The 17,203-nt window shown below is 31.3% G+C and overlaps 1 pseudogene; it reads right to left on the bottom strand.

Annotated features, from left to right (window-relative positions):
* The window catches only part of LOC149560517 (putative vacuolar membrane protein YML018C), a 54,837-nt pseudogene extending 38,407 nt beyond the window's left edge, over positions 1–16,430 (bottom strand).
* Between the last annotated feature and the right edge of the window lie 773 nt (positions 16,431–17,203).

Genomic DNA, 17,203 nt, shown 5'->3' with positions numbered 1-17,203 from the left:
TTTTCAAAAATTATTTTTTAACCTCAAAAGAATTGTATGTAGATTAATGATATATAAATTAGTTTAGGAAAAATTATAAAATAAAAAAGTTATTAATGTTTTTGTGAACTTCACTATTTTACATTTAGGTACCACCTTTCATTAAAAATAAATGTAAAAATAGTAAATAAAATCATAGCACTATAAAATTTATATTTCTGAAATTAGGATGGTGAGAGTTCTAATGAGTTTTTTTTTCATAAAAAAATTTGATCTAGAAGACCCTCTAAAAATTATGGTAAGGTGTGAATTTGTTAGTTCAATGCCTTAGCCAAATCTTAAGAGGTCAAGGCATAGGCTTGGTCTCACCAAGCCTATCTAAAACCAAAATTTGAGGTAGGAGGAAAAAATCCTGCCCCATGTTGTAAGAAACAAGTAGCTGTTATTTGAAATTCGAAAAACGGGTACCCATTTTGAAAAAGTCAAATCGACACATAAAATCCACAACCCCACCCCACCCCCAAAAAACAATGAATTTTTAGAAATGGGTACCAAATTTTTTATGTTTTCAAAAATGGGGACCCAATTTTTTTAAAAATGGGTGCCCATTTTTTAAATTTTGGATTGGGCACACGAGCCTAAAACAGTTACCCATTTTAAAAAAATGGCTACACATTTTTGAAAGAGCATGATCTTAATCCACAAACTTCCGTGGAATTGAGACCCAACTTCTTGCTTCTACTAGAGATAGATTTTGAGAGGAAAAATGTCATAGTTGAGTGTAATCAAATAATCAATAACAGAGTATGTTGTAATATTATGTTCTAACCATTGTGCACATATTCCTATAAACCTAACATTATTAAAACCTATAGACAAATCATTATCTTAAGATTTAGATCTAACCTAGTTAATGACTAATTTACATGTGAAACCCATGCCCACAATCTATTTTCGTTTGATCATAGGAAACCTCCAATTATAGTTATCAATAATTAGTGAACAAGCAATCAATCTTTAGTTCATATGCAGTTAATATGATTCTATTAGAAAGGATAAATAAAAGAAATTAAGTTTTTATGAAGGAATTTTGAAGGCATCTTGCATGAACTATGTTGATTGAACATATTTAAGTTGGAGAAAAAAATTGTTTAGTATGTTTGATCTATTTTCTTCTATCTATCTAGTACAAGACTAATGTTTGTCCAAAAAAATGAAATAGAAAAGGTTCAAGGAAACATTAATGCATTCAAGGAAACCTAAACATGCATTTGAACAAAATAACTTAGAAGATGATAAAACAATGTATGTCTTTTCTAGCAAATGTCCCAAAGCATATAAACTTTACATATAGCTTCCATAAAATTACAATGAAATCCCATTGAATAATGCAATAAAATTACAATGAACTCTCATTGAATAATGCCATAAAATAAGTTTCTTGGATGGAAATATATTTGTGTTGTGTTAGGGAAAAGAACAAGATTCCAAATATATGTATTGTCAAGATATTTAAATCATTATCAAATTTCCACAATCCATTTGAAATTAGTGAATTTACTTCTGGATTCGATTGTGTAAGTTTTTTTAAGCATCAATGTTTTAGATCACACTTTGTGATCCATCATGAAGTGTGATCCAAAACATTGATACTTAAAAAAACTTACACAATTGAATCCATAAATAAATTCACTCATATTTAAATTAGTTTTCTAGTTCCCACAATAAACTTGGAGAAGCATTTATGCAAACCATAAGAACTAGTAGGTTAATACAATATTCTCCATTGAGACACTAAGTCTCCAAAGTCAACAATCAAATGTCAAGGCCTAGTGATATATGACCAATCATACCTAGATGCCTCAATAAACATCGATTCTAAATTTGGTGAAAGGTGTAATGAGAAGAATAATTAAAATATGTTCAATTTATTCATGAATGAGAGTCCATAATATTGATCAAAAACAACTTTCATTTGAGGGCCCTACTAGTATTGCTCAAAGAGAATTCATGGAAGCATTTCCTTTAAAATGATTGCATAATCATGTTTCTTCTTTACATTCAATTCTATTTACAAAACAACTTGAGCTTCAGACAAGATTTTTTCTTGCTAATTTTCCTATAACTTAAGATACAAATCAAATAGTTATAATTACAATAAAAAATCATTAGTGAGAATTTTTATTTTGTCAATTTTGCTAAATGAATTATTTAGGAGATAGTAGAAATAATTTATATTTAAAACACTAAATATATAATTAGACCTAAAATATGATTATGTATGAAAATTCTTAGAGATCAATTATATCATGTTGAAGTTACTACATTAATTTATATTGAATGGTCTATTAGGATTCAAATATTTTTCCCACTCAATTTTGAGTTATGCAAGGCAAAGGGATCTAAGGGCGGGGAGTTCACTAGACATAAGTAGGTTGTATGTTTTAATGTTTTGTTATTCAATATGTTGATTAATGTACTATAGTTATAGTTATTGTAGAGTCAAATATTTACCTTGTTACATTATAGCAATAATATGATTAAATTAAAATCTATATTAAAATATCTAAAAATGTTCAAATTACTCTAATATTTGATGGAAAGCTAAGGCTCCAAACACTTAGGATTGATTATATATATATTTAGTTTGATTATTTATCCTCTTTTAAATAATGTTAATTCATTCAATATTTAGAATCTTTTTTTATAGACTTTATTAATAAACATTTTTCATAGAGATTGAGTGCAAAATTATTATTTGTTATTTGATGACTAAAGTGTGTGGTATAAGTGTAATGAGAAGGAACACCTTGTACTGAAGCTATATGCAATAAATAGATTCAAAATGTATCAATAAATATTTTCCTTATATTAAACTTATTTAAAACATTATCCTCATATTCAAAACATATCAATAAACATTGTACCTATCTTTTGTAAAGAATATATGAGGTTTTGAGTCCTTCTAAAATTCAGTTTTACTCTTTAATTGAAAACTTAAAAAAAAAAATTTCAACAAAAGTTAAAATTTCCAATCTTGTAAAAATAATTTAAACAGGGGAAAAAATTATTTGGTGGGAAATCAATGTCATCATTAGAGTGAAAAAATGTTTTTGATATATATCTTACCTATCTTTTAATTTTGACCATAAGTAAAGATAAATTGACACCTATGATAAAGATATTAGAGAAGAAAGTTTAAAAAATTGATTGAAATCTATTAATACTTAAAGGAGATGACGGATTGTTTTTACAATTTTTTGTTATTTACTTATTACATTGATTTTTAATTCATTTATTATAAGCTTGGTAATTTCATTTTTAATATTTAAAAAGATAAATGAAAGTGTTCAATTAAGAAAAAGGGAAGAAGGTTTATCTTTCTATTTGAAATTGATCTAAAATAAAAAATAATAGACCTAGTAAACAAATCTTAAAAGAAACAACTTAAACAATGTTGGAGGATATTATATATTTACAATAAGTTTTTAGTCATTCAAATATTTATGCTCACCTTTTATAAAACTTGTATTAATTTTTTAGAAGATAAATAATTTGAAAAAGTATGTGCAAATATATGTTAGGGTTTCACTATGTAATTTGTAGTTTGCAACTTGCATATATACGTCAATTATTTTGTTAGTTAACAACTGAAAAATAAGTACATAGAATAGTAAAGGTGTTGCAATACTCATATGTAAATAATAAGTAAAAGAAGCTAAAGCTTATACAAGTTGTATTCATATATGACATTTATAGTAGAGAAAATGATTCCTGGTATCTTCATCTCTATTGTGAGTGGGAATCACATCATTGATTGTGAATGCTCTATTAGGATTTGTAGGATCATCTTTTTCATCAATCAATGTCTCAATGTCACTCACGAAGAAAACAATCATAGTTAAATTCTAGCATTGTTTTCTGCAATTGCTTATATTAAAGATAATAAAACTTTTTGACATTCATCATTTGAAATAAAAGTCTCCAACATTATTCACATTATTCATGAAATAATTGAATTAAATATAGCAATGCTAGCCAAATTTTTAATGGGTCATTTCATAATATTATTTTGGGGCTCCAACATTTTTCCAAGGGATTCACTAGAGAATGGTAGATGACAAATAGGTCTTGCCATTGTACATGTGTGACTAAGATCATTATATAATTTTCCAAATCTTTTAATTATAACCATAACAACATAAATCACAATTAAGATTGACTTGGTATAAATGAATGAAAAATATTTAGCATTTAATTTGGTGCATATAAAAAAGAAATTACACTTTTTTACATTTAAATATGTTTTAACAAGTGTTAGAGTGCTCTTGTCCCTCTTCTACTATCCTTGGGGCTTCTTGTTCCCTAAAATGGGTTTTTCTTCTTCTCACAAACACATCCCAATGGGATATTGTTTATACCATTAGTCTATTTTCTTTCACAATAAGGGATTGTATCCTATTCCTCAAATTGGTTATCTCCATATCTCTTTTTGCCAATTCTCAAATATTGACTAGTTGATATCTTTCCTGCTTTAGAATTATCTCATATTTTGCATTTTCCTTAAGATATAATGCGTAGGTTTTTCCAAGGAAATATCCTACAATGTATTGATAAATTATGACCCTCTTGTTGGGGAGGTCTTTGGGTTCGAATATACTCGAGATTAACACATAATAGTATTTAATTTCAACAATAATAATAAATAATCTAGACTTTAGTCAATTACCTATAAAAGACAATTTTTAGGTTCTTCCCAAGTGATATGAATCCCTTTGTTCAAAGCAAGATATAGCTTTGAGGCCATTGATTTTAAGACCTAGAAATTGGTGACAAGGCTTGTGAAAATTAAAACTAAAATTTGATCCACTATCCTTTGCAACAAAGTTTAGGAATTTTAAATGTTTCTATGACTCACACTTCAAAATCTACAATTTCAACAAAACTTTCACTCAATGTCTCTCCTTTCCTAAAATAAATAAAAGCATAACACAACACGAAGAAAAATAGATCTTCATATTCCTTTAATAATGTAGGAAGTTATGCCTAAATTATATGCAAGAAATGGATATTTTCTTCTTTTTACTACCAAAATCATGCTTTCAAAACTAATTCAACAATTTTTCATGGCCAAATCTTAAATTCATAAAACCCTCACCACTACTGAGATTTTCTATGGTGATCTTTCAAAACATTGTTGAGTAGAACCTTTTAATTTTATTTCACAATACTTTTTGCACATAATATAAATTTTACATGTCAATAGCTCAAAAGGGCTCAAAAAAAATTATAGAGTATCAAAATGTTTCCACGTCATTAGTTTTACTTATGAGTTGAATAATGTTAGAATCACCTACTCAAAAATATACTAGCCATTGGAGAACCAAGCATATATATGTTATACAGATATATCAAAGTGAAAGAGATTATTTCTACAAAGATCAAAAGATAAACTGTAACTAGAGCCAAAGTCAAGGCTTCCAAACTAGATTATAGTGAGAAAAATGATGCATACAAATAATTTTTCATTAAAGAACCTTTAGGACATCCCTAAAGTTATAAATTGGTAGAAGTTGAGGCAATCAAATAGCTCAAATGTTCTCCCATAGACTCAACCAAACCCCTCTTATTACCTCCAAAATTAAGAAATAAAATAAAACTATGTTTCCAAACTAAAATTGAAATGTGAATTTTAGGGTTTTTAATTATTAACTCTATGCAATAAATTGATTTTTTTTTCTATTATGTAAACTAACTAACATTTATTGCAAAGCTTAGGTCCTTAGCATGGTGAAAAAAAAGTGTTGAAGAATGAACCTTGAGTGAGAATGGTCTGAAATGGATGTGTTAATACACAAAGAAGAAAATACATCATGTGCACGGTGCTACATGGATCCTCCTCCAAAGCACCACACGAGCATATGTGCATATGTAAAATTAAAAAGATTACCTTGTGTCAAAAATCATTATCATTGACATATGACTTTTTTTCACCATGATAATTGTGCATTCATTATGATGGAGATTTATTTGATATGATGGTTTAATCACCTATTGAAATTGATTTAATTTTAATCTAGATAAAAAAATATTAAATTTTAAAAAAAGAAACGACGAAAAAATACTTATTTCAATGTTCTATAGAAGGGAAGGTCCAATGGAAAAGGTTTTGCAATTACAGAATAATGCACTTAGAAAATTGCATGTTGATAAAACAATTTATGTAGAGGTTATTTCTAGGAGAAAAACCTCACCATCTATATTAAATTAATTATATATTTTAGAGACTAAAAGTTTTCAATACAAATCTTGCATTGATTATTTTTAGTAGCATCACCAACATTGGAATAATCAAAAACTAATAATAGATAACGTTGAATCCTCAATGTACAAATAATTTACTAAAACAATTGATTTAATCAATGACAATTTTTTTTTGCAAAAAATGTCCAATTTTTTCCCCCAATTTTGTAATGTTTGACTCTAATGAGAATAAGAGATTATGTTTCTAAAAATACAACTTGGACACATCAAATTTTATTTTTATTTTATTGATAAAAGGCTTTTTCTGATATTTAAATTTTACGTTGATGTTTATCTGGATTTGAAGTGCAGTGATTGGGGGGGAAATAATGGAGAAGAAAATCCCCAGTCTCACCCTAGATGTGAACATCCTCTCTATTTCATGATACAATTGCCTCTAATTTTTAGCAAAGGGATTTGAGAAGACATACCTTCACTTACATGAAAGAAAAAACCACATCATTATTGCATCTTCGACCTATCTCCATTTTACATTACTAGAATTTTACTAGTATTCTGGACTTATGAAACTTCTTTTTAAAGCATGATTGCTTTTTAAATTTCCTATTTCATTATGTCCTCAAGGTTCCAAAGTTCAAAATTCAAGTCACGAGATTTTTTTTTGCATAGTTTCTTTTGGCTAAGATCCTTGTAGGTAGTAGTGAATCATAAAAATCACACTAAATCAAAAATATTTTTGTAAATAGTTTTTTCCTTATAAATTGAGAAAGTATCTTTATTCTTTAACCACTTTTGAAATTTGAATTCATTTTATGATAGAGTAAAAACTAAATTATTAGGAAAGTTACTATTAACAATCTCTCGTACTAAGAGGCACAAATAATCCTACACAATCTAAACCTAGAAGAGGAAATACACATCTATGAAATATTATAATATAGAAAAATTACAATTAAAATAAAAGCAATGACTTTTTTTTTATTTTTTTATTTTTTTTAATAGGTCATAGGTGGGTTAATGAGCTTAAACCAAGTTTTTCACAGTTATGCATCCCACTAAAAAAAGAGTCTTCTTCTTAATTAGAATCTCTCAAGTTATTATTTTCTACTTCTATAATGCATGCTTCTACTTTACTAAGAAATGAAGTTACATCTATACTTTCATTTGTAATTATTCTTCTATTTATTTCCTTTCGAATTTCCCTTAAAAGTATGGATGAAAATATTTTCCATAAATTATTGTAGACCTTGTAATGTCTATTTTGAGGCCAACTATTTAGAAACAATTCTTAAATTGTCTAGGAATGCAATTGACCAACTAAGTTTTTGGCATAACCATTTCCAACACTTCCTAGCAAAGGGACATTGAAATAAAAAATGTTCAATCATCTCAGATTCACTTTCACATAAGAAGCATCTTGAGGGATTCTTAAAGCTCATCTTGGTAAACTTGTCTAATGTTAGAATTCTCTCTTGTAGAGCTACCCAAAGAAAAAATCTAGCCTTCGACAAACATGTGCATCCCAACAAAGATTTAGAGGGATATCTATATTTTCCCATTATTGAGAGTTAATAATCATTCCAACCTCTTTTAACACTATAATTCCTACTTTTTGAGGTGCCTCAAATTAATTTATCCTTTCTATCTTTATGATGATATTTTTTGGAAATATAAGAGGAGTAATTGAGAGGGGAGGGGTAAATCAGTTACCACAAAAATAAATCATAGATCCCTTAGATGTCAATCAAAATCGAACTTTGATGTAATTTGGTAAGCACACAAGAAAAATGTAGTAACTCGGTAATCACTAAAATAACTCAATAAATGCTTAATATGAAAATCCTAAGATATTATTTGTGATTGATCTTACTTTAACTTAGTTGCAAACATATAAAAGAAATAGCATGAACATACTTGACAACAAGATTTTAATGTGGAAACCCAATTTGGAAAAAACTACCAATTGCAACTAGTTACTAATTTTCACTCTTCTAAAGTGAGCCTTGTTAGGAGCCAACCCTATTAAGGGTTAAAAAACACATTGTTAGATGTGACCTTGTTAGAGGATTTAATCACACTATTAGGAGTGGCCTTGTTAGAGCTCTTTAGAGAATTCAATAGAAATGCCATTTTGTTAGAGGATTTACTTTTAATAGTTATTAAGCCAACTCTGTTAAGAAATTTAGATCATTACTACAATAGTTACAGAGTAACAATAAGATGACCTAATTTTTGATACAACTAAATTGCTGATTACAGATCTCAATTTTGGCTTGTATGCTTGATCTTTCCTGATTGAATGTATCTTTGCATCTCAACAAGGATATTTTGTTTTCCCTTCTAGTTCTCTTCCTCTAAGCATCATTAAATCTTCAATTATGTTCCACTTATGCTTCATCTTCTAATCATCAACTTTACCTTATATTTATATCTTGCACATTGTCAAGTTGGCTTGAATACAACTTAGAATAATTAATATTCATCTCCTTAGTTGGCTAGAACCAACAAACAATTCAATTGAAGTCAATATGCTGAAACAAGAAAATCCTTTGTTAGTCAAACTTGCTTGGTAGATACTAACTCAAAGTGATTTTCCTATGTTAACCAAGTGAACTTGGTTAACACTGCATATTTTCAAAGTTCCTTTGATAACCAAGTGCACTTGGTTAACACTTGTTCCATCCAAAATTTCTTTTATTAACTGAGTGAGCTTGGTTAACACTCAACTTCTAAAAACTTTCTTTTGTTTCCTGAGTGAACTTAGTAGACACAATCTTTTGAACCAGGTAAACTCTAGAATGTTCGTCAGACTTAGGAAACTATCTTTAATGCTTGAGTGAGCTTGACATACACTGACTAGCAATAATATGACATTTTGTGTAATGTCAAAGACAATACACAATTAATCAATTTTTTCCAATAATCTCCCTCTTTGGCATTGATGGTAACACAACATGTCATAATGCAATGAAATTCTAGAGCAAGAATAAAGTAAGGAACATATCCTTAATTTCATTTTGATTCTCATCCACGAGAACTCAACTCCCTCTATCAGTAAAAATTCCCTCTACCTTCAATTTCTTCTAATAGCAAACCTCTACCTTTTATATCAAGCCAAGATCATTCTCCCTCTTTGACATGTCTTTCTCTTTATCTTTATAAAATTTCTATGAGATATGATGACAAACTTCCCCCTCTTTGACATCTCATGCCAAAGACAATGTTTAGTAAATATCAATATACCTCGTGTACTAATTCATTTTCAATATGCCCTTGTTAATACGACATCATCTGACTAATCTTCAACATGCTTTGGTTGATGCATCACTAAACTTTATTTAGTGAGCTTCAGATAGAAGAATGACCCCTAACTTGCCTCTTAGATAAAAAAATGCATCCTTAGGTAATGGCTTAGTGAATATGTCCACAATTTATTTTTTAGTATTCACATATTCCAATTTTACCTCTCTATCTTGTACCAATTCTCTCAAAAAATGATATTTTATAGAAATTTGTTTTGATTTGGTATGCATCACTGGATTATTTGATATATTAATTGCACTAGTGTTATCATAGTATATAACCACTAGATCCTTGATCTCTATCTTCATACCTGCCAACAATTGCTTGAACCAAACAATATTAGAACAATTAACTACTACTGCCACATATTTTGCCTTTGTTGTGGACTGAGAAATACAATTCTACTTCTTGCTTGTCCAAGACACTAGTCTTTTACCAAAAAAGAATGCTCCTCCACTAGTGCTCTTTCTGTCATCAACACTTCATGCCTAATCAACATCTATGAATGCTTTCAAAACCAAATTGCCTCATTTATTGTACCATAAACCATAGTCTATAGTACCTTTCAGATATCTCATGATTCTTTTGATTGCCATCATGTGATTTTCTTTGGGATTTGTTGAGAATCTTTCCACCATACCAACTACTAATTCAATATCAGGCCTTGTATGCACTACATACTGCAATTTTCCAATCATTGATAAGCATGTGGTTTGATCTACCTCTTTAGAATCATCATTTTTAGAAAGCTCATGTCTTGTAGACATAGGAGTAACAAATAGTCTTGAATCTTCCATTCCAAACTTCTTTAGTATCTCCTTGATATATTTAGATTGAGTAATGTAGATACCATCTTTCTTCTACTGGATCTATTGGCAGTTTTTCCCAAATTGGACTTCCATGTTAAAATCTTGATCTTAGTGAAAGTTCACATTTTATTACCCAATTAGAAGAAAGATGGTTATGGCATAAAAGATTATGTCATGTGAACTTTGATAATCTAATTAATATAAGTAAAAATAGAAGAGTAACAGGTATTCCTAGGTTGAGAAAACTAGATATGGGTCAATGCAAAAATTGTCAAATTGATAAGATGGGAAAAAATAGTTTTAAAAGAAAGAACTATCATTCTAAAGTAGACTTAGAGCTTGTACATACATATTTATGTGGACCTATTGGAATAGAGAGTTATAGTGGAGATAAGTTTTTCATTCTTTAGGTTGATGATTATTCTAGAATGATTACTATTATGTATCTAAAAGAAAAATATTGTTACTCAGTAATCACTAAAATAACTCAATAAATTCTTAACATAAAAATATTAAGATATTATATGTGATTGATCTTACTTTAACTTAGTTTCAAACATATGACACCAAGATTTTAACATGGAAACTCAATTTAGGAAAAACCACCAACTGTAACTAGTTACTGATTTTCACTCTTTTGAAGTGAGCCATGTTAGGAGACAACCCTATTAAATGTTACAAAACACATTGTTAGGTGTGACCTTGTCAAAGGATTTAATCACCTTGTTAGGAGTGGCCTTGTCAGAGGTCTTTAGACAATTCAATAGAAATGTCACCTTGTTAAAGGATTTACAAATAGTTGTTAAGCTAACTCTATTAAGAGATTTAGATCACTACTACAATGGTTAGAGAGTAATGATGAGATGACTTGATTTTTGATACAATTGAATTGTTAATTATAGATCTCAATTCTAGCTTGTATATTTGATCCTTCCTGATTGAATGTATCTTTTCATCTCAACAACAATATTCTGCTTATCCTTGTAGTTTGATTCCCCTAAGCATCATTAAATCTTCAATTATGTTCCACTTATGCTTCTATTTCTAATCCTCAAATTGAACTTATAGTTATATCTTTCCTGTCATCAAGTTGGCTTGAATGAAACTTAGAATAATTAATATTCATCTCCTCAGTCAGCTAGAACCAACAAACAATTAAATTGAGCTCAATATGTTGAAACAAGAAAATCCTTTGTTAGCTGACTCTACTCGGTAGATACCAACTCAAAGAACCAAGTGAACTTAGTTAACACCATATTTACAAAGTTTCTTTGGTAATTGAGTGAGTTCAATTAACACTGGTTCCATCCAACATTTCCTTTATTAACTAAGTGAGCTCAGTTAACACTCAACTTTTGCAAACTTTCCTTTATCATCCTAGTGAACTTAGTAGACACTATTTTATGAACTAGGCAAACTCTGGAATGCTCAACAGATATAGGAAACTGTCTTCAATGCCCAAGTGAGCTCAACATACACTAGCTGGAAATGATATGACATTTTGTGTAACATCAAAGACAATACATAATTAATCAATTATTTCCAACAATCTCTCTCTTTGGCATTGATGGCAACACAACATGGCATAATGCAATGAAATTTTAGAGAAAGAATAAAATAAGAAACATATCCTTAGTTTAATTCTGATTCTTATCCATGAGAACTCAACTCCCTTTATTAGTGTGAACTCCCTCTACCTTCAATTTCTTCTGATAGAAACCACAACCTTTGATATCAGCCCAAGTTCATTATCCCTCTTTGACATCTATTTCTCTTTATCTTTATAAAATTTCTATGAGATATGACAATAAAATTATCCCTCTTTGACATCTCATGCTAAAGACAATGTTCAGTAAATATCAATGTACCTTATGTACTTATTCATTTGCAATATTCCCTTGTTAATACTGCATCAACTAACTAATCTTCAACATGCTCCGGTTGATGCATCACTAAACTTAATTTAGGGAGCTTCGGATAGGGGAATGACCCTTGACTTACTCTTAAATACAAAAATGCATCCTTAGGTAATGGCTTAGTGAATATGTCTACAATTTGTTTGTTAGTATTCACATATTCCAATTTTACCTCTTTATCTTGTACCAATTCTCTTAAAGAAAGATATTTTATAGAAATGTGTTTTGTTTTGGTATGCATCACTAGATTCTTTGATATATTAATTGCACTGGTGTTATCACAGTATATAACCATTGGATCCTTGATCTCTATCTTCATACTTACCAATAGTTGCTTGAACCAAACAATATTAGAATAGTTAACTACTGTTACCACATATTTTGCCTCTACTGTGGACTGAGAAATACAATTCTGCTTCTTTCTTGTCCAAGGCGCTAGTCTTTTGTCAAGAAAGAATGCTCCTCCATTTGTGCTCTTTCTATAATGAACAGTTCCTACCGAATCAACTTCTATGAATGCTTTCAAATCCAAATTGCCTCCTTTCTTGTACCATAAACCATAGTCTTTAGTACCTTTCAGATAGCTCATGATTCTTTTGATTGCCATCATGTGATTTTTTTTGGGATTCGCTGAGAATCTTTCCACCATACCAACTGCTAATGTAGTATCAGGCCTTGTACGCACTACATACTACAATTTTCCAATCATTAATCTATATGTGATCTGATCTACCTCCTTGGGATCATCATTTTTGGAAAGCTTATGTCCTATAGATATTGGAGTACCAACTATTCTTGAATCTTCCATTACAAATTTCTTTAGTATCTCCTTGATATATTTAGATTGAGTAATGTAGATACCATATTTCTTTTCTTGGATCTATTGGTGATTTTTTTGAAATTGGATTTCCACGTTAAAATCTTGATCTTAGTGAAAGTTCATGTTTTATTTCTCAAGTAGAAGAAAGCTAGTTATGGCACAAAATATTATGTCATGTGAAATTTAATAATCTGATTAAGATAAGAAAAAATAGAAGAGTAAGAGGTATTCCTAGCTTGAGGAAACCTGATGTGAGTCTATGCAAAAATTGTCAAATTGGTAAGATGGGAAAAACTAGTTTCAAAAGAAAGAATTGTCATTCTGAAGAAGTCTTACAGCTTATACATACAAACTTATGTGGACCTATTGGAATAGAGAGTTACAATGGAGATAAGATGATTACTCTAGAATGATGAATATTATGTATCTAAAAGAAAAATCTTGTAACTTGGTAATTGTTGGTGTTTGAAAATGTTACCCATTTCCAATTACCCTGATGAGAACAAAAAATATCTAGGGGCAACTAACTCACATTATCAACACATCCAATCAGACACCAGGCCAACTATAAGGCATGACCCTTCTTCTTCTTCAGGCTCTACAAAACCTAGGCGGGTGAACCTCTTTAGATCTGACTATGTGACCAGTGCAATAACCATATTCAGGATCTATAAAAGCAGATGAAACCCCTAATTCTTCTATGCTTAACCAGGAGATCACAAGCATGAAATAGCTAAGGAAATGACTCATGAAACTAAAAGCTAAGTGCGGGTTATACTTTGAATACCTTTCAACATAAAAGGGAAAATTGATTTAATATGTTGATATCAGCAAGACCCAAGTATGAGCAACAAAACTTAATGATCCTATCTCTGACCAGTGCCTCATCTATTGTGCAATTAATTGAATCATAACCATACATCTCCTGGAAACCTCAGACATATCTCTACACCAAGATCCCTGATCTATCTTTCACCTTGTGAATAGATATCTACTACAGAATGAATCTCATACTCAGAACATCCTATCATGAAATCTGCAAACCCTGTGACAAATATCAAGAAATTACATGGTTTTTTGTTCCATAAGCAAGACATTTTAACCACATACATTTCAAAATGAAATGCAACCTAATTCATGCTCTTTGATCACAAATTAAAAGAAATAACAGAGCCATAATCAGGAGACAGGATTCATACTGAACTTCAAACCTTTGCTGCACTTTATTTGTTTTCCTTCAAATCAAATACATGAAATGTACAGAAAATAACTCATAGATCACCTAATAGAATAGAACTATCTGCATAAAACTTAATTTTCTATTTATACAGAAGAGGAATTGCTGAAGAATGGTTTCTCAGTATGGGAGTATATCAAAACTGGATCCAAAATCTGGTAACTCAGTGGTGACTGCTTTTTCTCCAAAGACTGGAACCTCTTCAATAGAAGAAAGAAAGAAAGATATAGAAGAGAAAGAATTTTTGGATCTATTCTAAAGACGACAAGTGTCCACTTGAAATTCAATCCTGTGTAACTGAGTAACCTCTTTCTTCTTTCTACCATTGATCTGATTTTTGTTTCATCATTTCTTGCAACTGATTTGCAAATGCCTGTTTCTAAATGATGAAAACTTGCCGAGTCACCAAAATAACTGATTGCCCCATGAAAATGCCAATGAAAATGAGTTTTTTAATGAGTAAATCTGAACAAATTTGACCCTAACTGCATTTCCATTGCCTTCTACTGATATATAGGTCATTATCTTGACAAAAATCAAAATTGAACTTCCTAGTTTGAATATGGTTGCAATTCAGGTACCTGATACAAAAACTCGTGTAGCTCAAACTGATTGATACCTGTGCAAAAACCAACTCCAGAATCAAAAAGTTCATCTTCTCCCAATTCCGACGATATATAACATTGCCTATTTGGCCTCTCGAAAACCTCCTGAAAGTCATTTTGAAAATGACTCCTCTGCTTAGAAACTCATGTCTGCACATTTAATTTTTTAAATTTCAAAATTTAAAATATCTAATGTTTGAACATTAGAATGGATCTCTTTTAAAATAATTTTAAAACAAAATTTTAAAATTATTTTATTTTGTCCAACTCTTCAATTTCGAGGTCAAAGCTCTGTTGACCCATGCCACGTGGCGCTCCGTGATTAGTTGATGACCCTATCCTTTCCTGCCACATGTCATCACCATAACCACCCTCGTTGCCAAGTTAGCATCGCTACCTCGCTAGGGTTATCCCGTGAGCATCTTCTCTTGGTGAGGTAGTGATGGCTGCAGGATTGCGACACGTGTCGCGATCTCCTTCATTTGTAAACACATCATTTCCAGTCGGGCCCACCGCATCAGCATCGCTATCTCGCCATGGTAACCTCCTTGCATCTTCTCCATGGTGATATAGTGATGATCGTCGGATTGTCCATGTGTCACGATCTCACATTTTGCCGCCACATCAACATGTGTATAATCTGGTTCAAAATTGTGCATTATGTGACCCCGCTGACGTCACACCTCCAAGTGGCATCCATTGACGCACGGGCCCATGCACATGAGAGATGCCCTTCCAAAGAGTTCTATCTTTAAGACAACTACTCATCTGTGCAAATTTGGATTTAAAAACATTGAAAGAGCCTCCCACGGTGAATGTGGGATAATGGCACTTTATGGCTTTTTCCTGTGCCTACCTTCTCTTCTTTGAGTCTACAGATCTGCTTGAGACACAGGCTATGGCCTCTAACTATTGTGTGTCCTCTCTGTAGCTATGTGTATTCTCTTTTTATTGATGCCTTCAAATCTGCCCGCCAGCTGCTCAGAGCTCTCAATTGTTGTTGTTGATACATACTTTGATATGGCTCAGGGTAAGGAATCATACTTATATCACAAAGAAGATCTTGCATGTTGCATCAATATGGAGGAAGTTGAGTCTCCTGATCTAGCACATTCCCATGTACATCTTGAATAAAAGGACAATAATCCCTAAAAATAACTGATTACAAGTTTATTTTTTATTTTTTTGTGACTCTCCTTGTCCTGTGGCTAGGATGCATATCTGGCCTACTTCATCTAAGAGTATAATAGATGCACCATCAGGAGAGAACTTCCCATCTACAAGCTTAAATGATCCAGTCTCATATATTAGAATGAGAGCACCCTCCTTCCTATTTATTGTGTGAGTTGCCTGATGCTTTTTGATACGTGGGTCTGTTTTTGCTCTGGCAACACTGTCTTTCCTTTTATCAAGCGTGGGAGCTTCTTGTTTGGGTGTCAATCTTGCTCTTAGCCTGCAGATTGTGTGGAGTGCTATAGTATATCTTTTCCAAGCCATTGGCAACCTTCATGCCTTGGCTGCGGGTCTTATTTATATCTTTTGTTGACGTCTAGAGTTAGCTTGGGGTCTTTTTTATTGTGAGTTACTTAGTTCTTGTTGTGCCTTTGTCATTTGGCTTTGGCCCTGACTGCGAGCTCTAACTACTACCCCTTTGGCATGGGCTCCTTCTAATACTGACTATACCTTATATCTCAAAATGGCACCTCCATTTTAGCGCTTCCTTCTTTAAGCACCTGTGCGGAGCTCCCTTGTTTAGCTTGGTGTGGGTTGCATTTGGAATGGCAGCTTCTATTTTCAGACACTGAGCCTACATTCTTATTGCGTGGGGATCTTTCTCAAACATTAGTGTAAATAAGTTTTTTCATCATTTGCAGATTCATTTCCAACTGTAACCATAATTCGAGCCTTCCTTCCCTCAATAGATGGTCCAAAAAGTAGTTCTGCATTATGGGACCGCAAAGTAGCATAATGTATGAGATTTGTTGCATTGATACGATAAAACCTGTCACATTCTTTTAGGTGCACTGCATTCCACTACTCCAAGGCCAATGCATGTAATCGTACTACCTCTAACTTATCAAGAACTTGGACCACAAGATGCTTAGGATCCTTAACACATCCCTCTGAAGATAAGTCTAGGACTGTATCATTTGCTGCTTTCTCTTCCAAAGTAACATGTGTGTCAGAGAATTCCAAATCTGACACATTTGTTTCATTATCAACATTAGATGGCATGGAGATGGATTCATATGATTTCAGAAAAGGACGGT

This window comes from Cupressus sempervirens, chromosome 4, assembly GCF_028749045.1.
Source record: "Cupressus sempervirens isolate cs-2001-9-10 chromosome 4, ASM2874904v1, whole genome shotgun sequence".
NCBI classification, from domain to species: Eukaryota; Viridiplantae; Streptophyta; class Pinopsida; order Cupressales; family Cupressaceae; genus Cupressus; species Cupressus sempervirens.
This window is presented reverse-complemented; position numbering and strand designations above follow the sequence as displayed.